This window comes from Alligator sinensis, unplaced genomic scaffold (genome assembly GCF_000455745.1).
Source record: "Alligator sinensis unplaced genomic scaffold, ASM45574v1 scaffold394_1, whole genome shotgun sequence".
NCBI classification, from domain to species: Eukaryota; Metazoa; Chordata; order Crocodylia; family Alligatoridae; genus Alligator; species Alligator sinensis.
The window spans coordinates 247,602-260,734 of record NW_005842273.1 but is presented as its reverse complement, the minus strand read 5'-3'; the positions used below and the strand labels follow the sequence as shown (position 1 = coordinate 260,734).

At 40.0% G+C, this 13,133-nt stretch overlaps 1 long non-coding RNA gene across 1 annotated transcript in view; it reads left to right on the top strand.

The window, feature by feature from the left end:
• LOC106722415 overlaps positions 1 to 13,133 on the top strand; it is a 21,491-nt gene that overhangs the window by 4,008 nt on the left and 4,350 nt on the right. The window contains exon 2 of the long non-coding RNA XR_001358368.1: positions 3,791 to 3,852. This is a non-coding gene — a long non-coding RNA (uncharacterized LOC106722415). The remainder of the gene's footprint in view (positions 1 to 3,790; positions 3,853 to 13,133) is intronic.

Sequence of the window (13,133 nt, the reverse complement as noted above, 5' to 3'; positions counted from 1 at the left end):
TCTAAATCTGCTCTCTGCTAGCTTGTGGCCATTATTTCTTGTAACCCCTGGGGGCGCCTTGGTGAATAAAACCTTACCAATTCCCTTCTGTGCCCCCGTGATGAACTTATAGGCAGCCACAAGGTCGCCTCTCAACCTTCTCTTGCGGAGGCTGAAGAGGTCCAGGTGCCCCAGTCTCTCCTCATAGGGCTTGGCCTGCAAGCCCTTAACCATACGAGTGGCCCTTCTCTGGACCCTCTCCAGGTTATCCACATCCCTCTTGAAGTGCAGTGCCCAAAATTGCACGCGGTATTCCAACTGCGGTCTGACCAGTGCCCGATAGAGGGGGAGAATCACCTCCTTGGTTCGGTTCGTCATGCATCTGCAGATGCACGATAAAGTGCCATTAGCTTTTCTGATGGCTTCGTCACACTGCCGACTCATGTTCATCTTGGAGTCCACTAGGACTCCAAGATCCCTTTCTGCTTCCGTGCCACCCAGCAGGTCATTTCCTAGGCAGTAGGTATGCTGGACATTTTTCCTCCCTAGGTGCAGCACTTTGCATTTCTACTTGTTGAATTGCATTCTTTTGTTTTCTGCCCATATGTCCAACCTGTCCAGGTCTGCTTGTAGTTGTTCCCTGCCCACTGGTTTGTCCACTTCTCCCCACAGTTTTGTGTCATCCGCAAACTTGGACAGAGTACACTTCACTCCCTCATCCAAGTTGCTGATGAAGACATTGAAGGTTGTTCAGTATCTTCATTGATGACCTGAAAGATGACACAGAGTGCACCCTCAGCAAGTTTGCAGATGACACCAAGTTGAGGGGAGTAGTAGACATATTGGTAGGTTGGACTAGGAGTCAGAGAGACCTAAACAAATCGGAGGATTGGACCAAAAGAAATATGAGGTTCAGTAAGGGCAAATGAAAAATCCTGCACTTAGGACAGAACAATCCCATCCACAGGTACAGGTTCGGGACTGACTGGCTGGGCAGCAGCTCTGCAGAAAAGGACCTGGATGTTAAAGTGGACAATAAACTGAATATGCACTAACAGTGTGCCCTTGTTGCCAAGAAAGCTAAAGGCATCCTTTGCCCTGCTGGCAACACTCCAACCAATGCAGTCCAGTAAGTGATTATCCCCCTCTATTCAGCAGTGGTGAGGTCACATTTGGAGTACTATGCTCAGTTTCGGGCCCTCCATTACAGAAAGGATGTGGGCAAATTGGAGACAGTCCAGTGGATGGCTACAAAAATGTTTTGGGGGTTAGGGTACATGGCATATGAGGAAAGACTGAGGGAACTGGGCTTATTTAGTCTATAGAAAAGGAGACTGAGGGGGGACTTACTAGCAGCCTTCAACTTCCTGAAGCAGGGTTCAAATGAGGATGGAGCTAGACTCTTCTCAGATGAGAGAACAAGGAGCAATGGTCTCAAGTTGCAGAAAGGGAAGTTTAGGTTAAATATTAGAAAGAACTTTTTTTCCCTAGGAGTGTAGTAAAACACTGGAACAAGTTACTCGGAGCAGTTGTGGAATCTCCATCCTTGGAGGTTTTTGAGACCCAGCTAGGCAAAGGTTTGGTTGTGACGGTCTAGTTGTGGATGGTCCCAGTTTGAGCAGGGGTTTGGCTTAGATGACCTCCTGAGGTCCCTTCCAGCTCTAATTTTTCTATGATCTTATGAAAACTTGTATGTTCATTTAATTATCATACTGATATGGAATATAAACCTACACCATGAGAGAACTTTTCCCATTGCCTACAAAACTGCTTTGTTTCCTTGTCTTGTTAACCACATAGGACCCTTCCAGACAAGTGCAGATGTGCAGTATGCAGTGCTGCAGATCCATCTGTGGTGCCAAGTACCACATAGCTTCACATGCAGGCATTCCCCACACTGCCACTTTGTAGAATAGGGGAATTATTTTTTACCCTGGGAGATCCCAGAGTCAAAAAAACCCATACCTAAAAAAATTGGGGTGGCACATATGGCAATAGCATGTAATGCCCAAAACTAGAACCTGGTCGGTTGGACCCAAACTCTGGCTGCTAGCTATGCTCCCTGCTGCAGGAATGTCAGCCTCCTGTCATCCAGGCACAGATCCAGGGCTCTGCACCCCCAACAGGGCTGCAGGGCTGTGCTGGACTCTTCCAGGGGGTATGGACCCCTGGACCTGTGCCTGGATGACAGAAGGCTGCTGCCTGGGACCAGTGCTGGGCTCCATGGATCTCAGCCCAGTGGTAGGAGGTGGAGCGCAGCCCCAGCTCTTCCTACCTCTCACTGCCGGACTATACTCTGATTGACTCCACCAGCCCCATGGAGTGCAGGTCGGTAGTGGGAGGTGGGTACAGCCAGTGCTGCTTTCTGATTGGCTCCATAAGCCCCACAGAGTGCAGTGCTGGCTCTGCCTGCCTCCTGCCACTGGGTTGCCCTCCATGGGGCTGGTGGAGCCGATTTGAACTCAGTGCTGGCTCTACCCACCTCCTACCAATGGGCTGCACTCTGATTGGCTCTGCCAGCCCCATGGAGTACAGTCCGGTAGTGGGAGGTGGGCAGAGCTGGCACTGCACTCCAATCAGCTATGCAAGTCCAATGGAGCACAGCCCAGTGGCAGGATATGGGGAGAGCCAGGGCTGAGCTACATGGGGCTGTGGAGCCACTTGGAGAGCAGCCTTGGCTCTCCCCTGCCTCCCACCATTGGGCTGCTTTGAAACGCGAACTTTTCAAAGGTTTCAAGTGCCCTCATTTAGTCCTGAAGCTGTTTCAGTGCTTTTTGTTTCATTCCAGTTTTGCTGTTTTGAGCTCAAAACATGTCAAAACAGCTTCAAAACAAAACACTTCATGAAATTTCACACAGCCATACTGAATTACCCCTAATTCCACAAACTGCTCTCAGGGCCTGTTTTTCCAGCATTCACTGGTGCCGGTGGCCATGTTTAACATGATCTAATCAACATCAGCTTCCTTGAACATGTGTATACAGCCTGTGTGAACCATATATTTGCTCCCTTGCTTCTAAACATCCCTCACTGATTTTATTTTTCTTTTCTCTGAAGAATATAATATAATAAATAGTTACAATTTTGATATGGAAATAACAGGTATTTTGCATATTTTCCCTATTTTCTGTCCTTAAAGTTATTTCACAAAACCTGATTCACCATACAATAGAGAAATAGCAAATAGAATGTACAGGAATCTCCTGGTATATGCTTGGATGTACATGCATTCATTGTTAAGGATGGCTGTGCTTGGTGCACAATCTGAGAAAACTACAGGGAAAGGGGAGGGGGGGAAAGAAGCAGAAGCAAGTGAAACAGAATATGAAGTAAAAAGGGAAATAAATTTTGTTGTCAAGCTTCAAGGACATGTTAGAAAAGGTGGAAAGTTGAAACAAAAGCAGCCACTTCACTAGGCTAAACCAAGCTGAACATTCCACTTGGTTGGTTTGATAAAGGCCTGTTGCAGTCAAATAAACTGAAGATATAAGCCACAAAATATAAATAAGGAAACTTTTGTCATACTCCATTTATTACTGGTGTCTCCTGATCCTTGAGAAAGGTTTGCATCAAGGTCTCCTGAAAAACTCCCTCTTATTCTTATGCTTTGGCTCCTTCCTTCATCTCAGGCTCTTTACTATTTATGTGCAGCTCTGGGCTGGCGACTTACACACCTATGAATGTTTTTGAACTGTGATATACATCATATGAATTTATAACGTGTATAAACACATATGTTATACTTTTAAGAGTATTCTCTGTAACAAAGATGATGGCTTTAACAAACACTGTTAACATTTATATACTGTAGGAATCGGAAAACAGCGGGTCCTTTCTGAGGCGGACTCCAGGCAAATCTTCAGTACAAAACAGGTGCCAAATGCTCTTACATTCACTATGTCAGTATAAGGCAGGGATGCCCTGCATATGTTTTTGTTAAAGCAGAGAAGACATTACATTGGATATTTCTAATATCCCTGGAGGAAAAGTCTTTTAGCTTTCCCTTTTTACTAACTTAAAAATAAAATAAAAACATCTTTACTTTTTCAGTGAGGAAAGCATAAATGTTTGTAAGCTGAACATTTAACTTCATAAACAAAAGCGTGTACTGATCACAGAAATATTGCACAATATGCATTTTACATGCAATTTTATGGCAGAAAGTTTTTGCCAAAAATTCTAGATTCTCATTAAAAGTGCCAAAATCAGGGGGCTCTTATTTATAAATCAGGGAATATTGTAAATTTGATATTTGTCTTTTGAAATTTAAAAAAAATAAATCAAACTATCCTGGGAAAAAAAGAAATAAAAAATATTTTGAATGAAAAGATGCCTTGCCCCCAATCTGGATTGTTCAAATGCTATTATATAAAATACAAAACTAAAACATAATCATAAAAGAAAGGAGATATCAAAAACCTCTATTCTGTAAAAGTTAAAATAGAATGATTTAGCTCTATCAACATTCTTTTCTTCCAATTTTTTGGTTTTAAACAAACTTTTGTTGAAATTTATACATTTATGTGAAATATTTAGGTTTGATTTTTGTTTGGTGGCAAACATTCCACAGGAAAGCTGGTCAGCTCTAGTTCTGATAGTTAACTTAATTGGAGGAGTAACTTACTCTATAAGCTTACTCTATATCCACTGAAGTAAAACTGAATATTGGCAGAATAATGTGTTACTTTTTGTTGATGGTCAGAATTTGCCCCCAAATGAGTACATTAATGTAATACTTTGGAAGCTGACCAAAAGTAATATTTGGTAAATTTATCTCAGATTTCCATCTCAGGCTTGCCCATGAAAAAAGAGAACTGATTTAAAAAAAAAAAAAAATATCTCAGAACACCTTTGCATGGTTTCATTGAATGTATATATCAGGATGTATCTGCACAAGTCAGGGTTCAGACTGTGATTGAGCGCAAATGCAGCACACATGCTTTTGACTCTGCATTTTGAAAATCTCATTCTTGCAATCGTTTCGTGTTGCAGTCCTATGCCATACTACAGTGGCATTTGCAGCAAGAGTTGAACTTCTGGGCACTACAGAAATGTATTACTTCTGCTATGATGTATACACTTTTAAAATCTCTGTTACTGACTCCGAGTCCAGATGACCTCAATGAAGCTAGGCCTGTAAGTGTGGATCTTAATAGTTCTATGCATTCTATAGCATCAGACGTTTTACTGGGGAAAAGCCACTTCCATATGTGTTAACGATTAGAAGACTCAAGAAGAACTAAGTCAGGACTTTTGTGCCTTCTCTTATTAAAAGTGGAGTATTGTTAGTTCATTCATGTGCCTAATTAACTATGCATCATGACAACTGTGCATCATGTCTAAGTAATGAGGCATCACACCTTACTAAATTGGTAAGGCTACTTTTCATTGACCATTTGAAGATTTTTTTTTTTTTTCCATCTTCTGTACTGCTATGTTGATCAGAGGAAAATATCAAGGTAAATTAACTGTATCCTACAGAGTCTGTTGTTTTGCACATAGGCTAATATTCTTCACCTGAACGTATGTACATTTTTACACGTCCAGAGGAAATTATAAGGGAAGGAAATCTTATGGTTCAAACCTTGGAGTGAGGGTATCTGATTTTTTTTAAGGTTTTATTTCCAATTCCCTGTATGACTTTGGATTAATCAACTAATAGGCATTTCCTCTTCTGCTTAAGAAGGATTAAAATATAACTCAGTAGCATGTTGGAAAATAGTAGTCAAAATAATTGTAAAAAAACCTGAGCAAATAAACTTGTGGGATAATTTCACCAAATGGAATTAAGCAAGGATGGTCCCAGTTAAACAGTGCTTTTTAAGAGAATGCTTACATTTAAGTCCCACTAATTTCAAGGGAATTTAAGCAAGGACTTAATTGCTTTATTAGCAATTGTGGCTAAGCACTAATTTTGCAAAACTGGGCCTATATACAGAAATCTATTTTTTTTTTCCATTGCTTATGTTTTTTATTATTATTTTTGGTAAATTTGATATTTGCTAACCAAATAAATAAGGTACTACCACTATATATGTAGGCAATAGAAAATGCTGTACTTTGATATTCAAGGGAACTGTGTGTATAATCTCAAAGAGAATTTCAGTTTTTTTCTTAAACATCTACATGAATATTATTGTATTGCACTCTTGCTGTTTGTCCCTGATCTCTGCAGTTTCAATTGTAAAAGTAACAACGTAACACTTCTTGAGACTATATATTGCTTACACGTAAGAAAAAATTCTTGTAGACCTGTGTAACAGCCTAATCACTGCTTTGTATTTAGAAGCTCTGCTTCCTGCAGTCTCTTCACAGTATCTGATGAAGTAAGAGTGCCTCTTATGAAAGCTTATGCTATACATCTCTGATTTAATTAGTCTATAAGGTGCAAATAGACCCTGCCTTCTATCTGACTTCAGACTAACTCTTCTATCTCAGTATGTGTAACAGTGCCATCTGGTGGCTTCAGACACATTATTTTGTGGGGATTGTCATGTTTGGAGGTACATTTAATTTCTGCATTTATTGGAGCTGCAATAAATAAACTGCACTAATAAATATGTTTGCATTTCCACCGACCTTTTATAGCATAATTTTTCTGCTTTATTTCTCTTAGATATTCCCTCCTGCTATTTTCCCTCTACTATCCAGTAGTACCAAACACTTTAGTTGTGTTGCCTTATCATTGTCTTTGCCATCTACTTTCTTGCTTCTTTCTTTTTATATTTCACAGTCCAAGGCAAATCTGCAAAGCCTTATCCTTTTGTTCATTCTTTCTCTGCTCCCCTCTTTTGACTTGCATTTACTGCTATTAGCATTGCTGTCTACTTCAGAACCAGGTATGGAGACCTCTACAAATCCATCCACTGGATGATTAGTTCCTCTGTCTAAGGAAAGCCTCTGATTGCTGAGAGGAAGAATTAGGCAGACAGTGACACTGAAGAGTAATGAGTCTCTAACTCTAGGATGCTGACAGAGATAGGAAAAAACCCCAAAAAATAAAAACCAAAAAACCCCAACACCTTAAAATTGAGCCAAGTAGCAATGTTCTCTTCAGATTCATGAAATTGATCTGGCCAAAGTCCACCTAATCTCAGGCGTGATCTCATGTCCATCTTTAACCTACAATTAATATTTGACTGGATGTGTCACTGAATTGGAAGTCCCCAAATTGACATGGTTGCTACCATGTGTCAGGTGATTTGAATCATCCCGCTTATCTTGAGAGACTCTCTGTAATCTAATTTTCTGTTCCTTTAGTTTTTAGTCTTCTTTACAAAAAAAATAAAAAGCCTCACATATTCAGATGCTTGTTCATTCTAAAATAATCGTCTTTACAGAAAAAAAAAAAACCCATAAAAAGGAAGAATCTTAAGGTGGCAAATGGAAAGTTCAGCATATTCCAATATTTTGTAATATTTATGAATCGAGCTTTTTGTTGTCTTGGTGATGGGCAGGATGACTCAATGCCAGAAGCTTAAAGGTTTATAAGAAATAAAAAATGCATAAGGCTGCATAGTGATAGCTCTGTCTTGTGCTCATTGATATTTTCTTATGATGGTGTAAAACTCATAAAGACAGTTGCTGCCCAAAGGTGAGAATTTTTTAAAAATATACAGGAAGTCTAGTTGGCATACAGATATTGTGTAGTACATGTACATATGCACATGTATATAGAATTTATTGCATTGGTCAGGTCAGGTATTAGGATTTGACAGGAGAACAGTTCACTGAAATTTAATTACTTTTCACTTCACCTGATGTACAATGTTAACATATCTGTTTGGTTTCTTATTAACATTTTAATATGTTAACTTTAGACTTAGTTTAATGAACTGATGAAGGAACAACATCTACTAAGAGCTGAGACACTGACTTTTATATGCTCCAGTTCATATAGGAATTAATTCAAGGAAGTCCTATATGTTCAATTATACAGAAAGTCAAACTAGCTGCTGACCATAGTCCCTCTTGGCCTTATGATCTATGACTGGATATATTCACGGACTGAAAAAAAATAGTATCTTAGTTTTAGCTTTCTCTATATCAAACATTAAGTGGAAAACTCCAGGTAACTAGGGAACAATTTTGTACATTTCCTTAAATTTAATTTAGTACTGAGCACTAGGATGTGACTTGCTGAAATATCTTATGTGCTTGGGACACTGCTTAGAAACTAATCTGAGACCTCTATAATAATCTGCACATAAATAAAGATTCTCCTTTTTCAATTCAGTGTAAAAATTGAGTGAAATAATACAGCAGATGCAAACCAGTTTTCAAATGAATCATTTGTGTGTGTGTGTGTGAGAGCATATATATGAGTGTTTGTGCAAGCATATAGATGCTTGTCAAAAAGTGAGGAAGATGAAAGGGATGTGTATTTGTCCAATGATTCTAATATTTTTTTCTTATTATATTCAACCAGCATTTGGAACTATGTGAAAAGTATCTGGAAACATGATTAAGGGTCAAACAATTGGGCAGTCATAGGGCAAAGGGGGATTTGTATGTCTTTCACACCAAAAGGATCACGGACAGAAGAGCTTCAACATCAAAGAACTTCAGAAGGCTGAAGTTTTCATTAATTCCTATAATAAGCAGTTTTCTTATTGATTCGATGAGGTAAGGATGTAAAAGAGTCTACTACATTCAACTAGCTCCCTCTGTTTCTTAACATTCAGTTGTCAGGGACATGTCAGCAAGACTATAAATCAATTTAATTCAAACTATCAACTGAATCAAGGAAAGACCTTGAACCTTAAAGACAATCATGCAATTTAAGGCTCTTCAAATTAGCATGCGCAACTCATTGCAGGCAAGAGTGACAATGGAATATCTCTCCAACCCAATCTTCCTTTGGAGTTTTTTTTTTTTTAAGATTGTTATAGGTGATTGGGTTTCACAGTATGACCAAGGTGCTTGCACAGAAAATTAACTGCAAATACTGATCAGAAATAAACATGCTGGCTTTATTTATTTTTTTTTTTCCCCAAAGGCCTCAATTCAAGTGGTTACTAGCTCTCCTTGCACTGAACAAAATAACGGAGTCTAGGAAGAAATGTTGCACTTGTCCCTGGACAAATTGTGCTGGTGTTTCTTTTTTTGCACTACAGAAATATCCTGGGACTAGCGTGTAGATACATCGCCCCTCATAAGGGTTTAGTGGGCAACTTAAATGAATGCATTGCTGCTTTCCAGCCATTGATTCAATGGTGCAATCGCAGAATAACTTTTCAGGTGCACTTTATGATATTCTGGGATAAACGGTTAGTACTTCTTATCCTATAAACTTTCTTAAGATTTTTCTTAGGACAATGGACATGGACATCTAAACAATTGTGCTTGTCCTGGGATAAAATGATTTATCTCCAGATAAATGTTGCATCTGTTTGTAGCCTGAAAGATCACTCCCAAACGCTAGTTACCAAGGCTGCAACACTATTTCCCAACCACCAAAAATGCCAACCTTCACACTGCATTAATTAGCTTCTGCTGAAGCATATTTTCACAAAAGAAAGATTAACTCCCAACTAAGCTTTAGGCATGTTTAAATATGTTGTCAGTCATAATACAATAGTGAATAAACATACAAAACTGAGAAATACCAGTTAAGTCAGCATGTGAGCTAATTCTCTTAAAGACAATGAGGGGCTGTAATGATTGATCATTCTATTGATAGTAATATCTGCAAACCAGATAGATGTGTGATATAATTATGAGCATAATAAATACTCTATAGAACACAATTTGTGATATAGTCCATGTTGGAATATTATGATTCTTCTTATTTATATCATGGATTTTAGCAATACTTTAGAAGGTAGTTTTATTACATACAAATCTCATTGATCAAAGGGAGCAAGTGATATTTCCCCCATATTGACAAAGGAAAAGTGCTCCTTAAATAATTAGAACATGATAAATATTTGGCGAAATGATCCAAGTTCACTCTTGGTAAAACCTTACTTCAACGGAATTAAACAAAGGAAAATGTATCCTGTTATTGTGGGTTTTTTTGTTTGTTTGCTTTTGGAAGATTGTGTACATCACACTGGACTTTTCTAAGAAGAAATTACTTTTAAACACCACTCACAATAATTGTGTTATGAATGCTATATGACTTCATAAAATATTTAGTTTGTAGTTCTGAGCTATAATGAATCTTTGTCATGAAGAAATACCTAACACAAAGTTATATTTACATCCCTTAAGTAAAATTATGCCCTGGGCGGAACCTAGTATCAACTTTTTGTGCATTTACTGACCTTTTTTTCTAGTATTGATAAATAAAAATAGGGGGGTTTTTTTGTTTTTATTTTAATTAAATATTATGAATCTATTTTTGCCCAGAAAATGCTTTATTAAGACATATTCTACATAGATATATTTGTGATCACTAGTTTGAAACATTTCTTTTTCATCTAAATGCTTTTGCCTCTAAACATGAAGGATAGCAATGTAGGATACCAAGCATAGGAATGAAGACATTTGAGGAGGAGAATAATACAGAAGCAACACGTGCATGTTTTCTAAGACTTTGTATTGTTTCTTTCTTCCATTTTGCTATTTATTACTTGAAGGTATACTGCTCTGATCTGGTGGGGATTCTGTTGTTACTAGGTAATAGAAAAGAGAATGAGCACACTCATTTCTCATTCCAGTCTTCACAAAATTTCAAGACTGGGTATTTAATATTTAAAAAAATATTTTAAAACTCCACTGTTTGTGTAAAAAAAAAAAATTTTTTTTTGGACTGGGAAAGGCCCTTTAAGAAAAAGACTTTTTTTTTTTTTTTCTCCTTGTTAATAGCTGGTAGTGTACCATTCTGCCAGTAGCTAGAATGCCAATAATATATAGACTAGGGCTGTGCAGGAGACCATTTAAAAGATTTTCACAGATGAGCCTATGAACTGCATTTCATCAACCTCCTAGGTACAGAAACTCATGGACTCAATATAGACATTGGAATTCTGACACACTACCTCAGCCTGTCTCTCACCCTCACCTGCTGATGCCTCCCTCTCCATTTTCACTGACTGGCTTTCTTGCCTGCATTGCATGCCAGGCCAGCCTCTGGCTTCTTTCTTATTCCTTCCATCCAGGAACAGCGCACCCACACACCAACTGGAGGTGCTTCCTCAGTCTGACGTTGGGTTTTTCAACCCGAACGCTTGCTAAGATATATTTCTCCAACTAGTCAGTTGGTCTACTAAAAGATACCTGATTGACCCAAAGAACCTTGTCTACCAGTGCCATCTCCTTAGACCAACACCCCAAGCACCTGTCCCTGGTCAGCTGAGTGGAAGGAGGCAGGGCCCTCAGCACATCTAAGCCCCGGGGCTGGGGCTGGCAGGGGGAGTTCTCTGGCAGCTGCTGGAGAAGAAGCTCCTGCAGGAAAGGAAAGAAAGGCTCTGTGACAGTTTGGCTGCCTGAGATGCTGCTAGTGCTACTGTGCTGCTTACCTTTGTTATTTAAAGTACTAGACCCGCTTGATGTTGTAGGGGAGGTGGAGACCTCATTGGGGCACGCTACTATATCACTATGTCATGCCCAGCACCAGTGAGGGCTCACCTTAACACACACACAGTCACACATGTCATGAGTTTTGTTTGTCAGCAGCTTGAGGTGCAGTTTCCCAGAAATCCCTGCACTATCTCCTTGAAACTTGGCAGGCTTCATGGCTTCAGCAGGTACCATGCCAATAGCTACCATGCCTGCTATTTCTACACCCACACCTCATTGCCCCCCAGGCCTTCACACTTACAAGTGACGTGAGTTTTGCTCTGAATAGTTTGAGGTGCTGTTTCACAGAAACCCCTGCACCTATCTCCTTGAAACTTGACAGGCAGGCATTGTGGTCTCAGCAGAAGCTATCCTCCCTGCTTTTTTCATTCAAATCAGGCAAGAAATGACAAAGTTATAGGCATTTTTGTGATTCCCCATTATAGCCTATGGGCAAAATGTCAAAACGCAACAAAATGGAACAGTGCTTTGACATGAAACAAAATGATGAAACAAAACACTGTCCCATCAAAATGATGAAACTGAAGTGAAAACAAAACAGTCCTGTTTCTCAGAGCCTTACTGTCTGGTAAGCCTCACACACGCGGAGCAGAGCCGGGGGTGGAACAGGGCATCATGGCCACTTGTACCTGTGCCAGCTTACTCACCCACCCTTGTCCTGCACACCTGGAGCACTCTCCTATCTTCCCCTCTACTCCCTTCCTCTCTCCTCCAGATTTTCCCCCAACATGAAGGAAGGAGGGAGGCAGTTCAGGTCTTTAGTGAGCGGCCAGTGTGCTCCCAGCTAGGCAGCCGTGGGCTTTTCACATGCAGAGAAACTCATAAATGGCAGTGGTGATCTCTACCTCAGGCACAGGGGGCAGGAACTTGTAGTGTAGACAGAGATACCTATCCAGGCAGTTGCGCACTTTGCAGGGAAGTACAGGTTTGCCTGGGGTGCCATTGAAGCTCAGGACTCACACCAGGTTCTCAGCTACACCCTGGGCACCATGGAGATCATCATCAGCAGGGCACAGTGGGCTGGGCACCCCTCATTGAATTCAAACAGCTCCTTATGGTGCACCCAGGAGACTATGACCAGGGGCACACTTGGGGTGCAAATTAGGACTGTCCAAAGCTTCGGATCACGATTCAGATTCAGAGAGAATTTGGACAATCCAGAGGTTGAATCTATGAATCTGAATCAAATAACTAGAAGGTTTAGCCTTTCCGAATTGATTTGGAACTTCCGAATCAATTTGGAAAAGATTTTGGAAAAGATTCGGAAATTCAGCCATAGGGTATAATGGGAAATCAATGAAATATCTATAAAATTCTTGTTTTTTGGCTGATTCATATTAACCTTGCAGGAGTGGTAGCCACTGCTGAGGGCATGACGCCTGCCAAGTTTCAAGATTATAGATGCAGGGGTTTCTGGGAAACTGTACCTCAAATCCTGAAGCAACACTCATGTCACATGTATGTGTTAATTTAATAGATTTCATAGATTTCATAGACATTAGGGCTGGAAGGGACCTCGGAAGATCATCGAGTCCATCCCCCTGCCCAAAGGGCAGGAAGTCAGCTGGGGTCATAGGATCCTAGCAAGATAAGCATCCAGTTTGCTCTTGAAGGTGTTCAATGAAGGC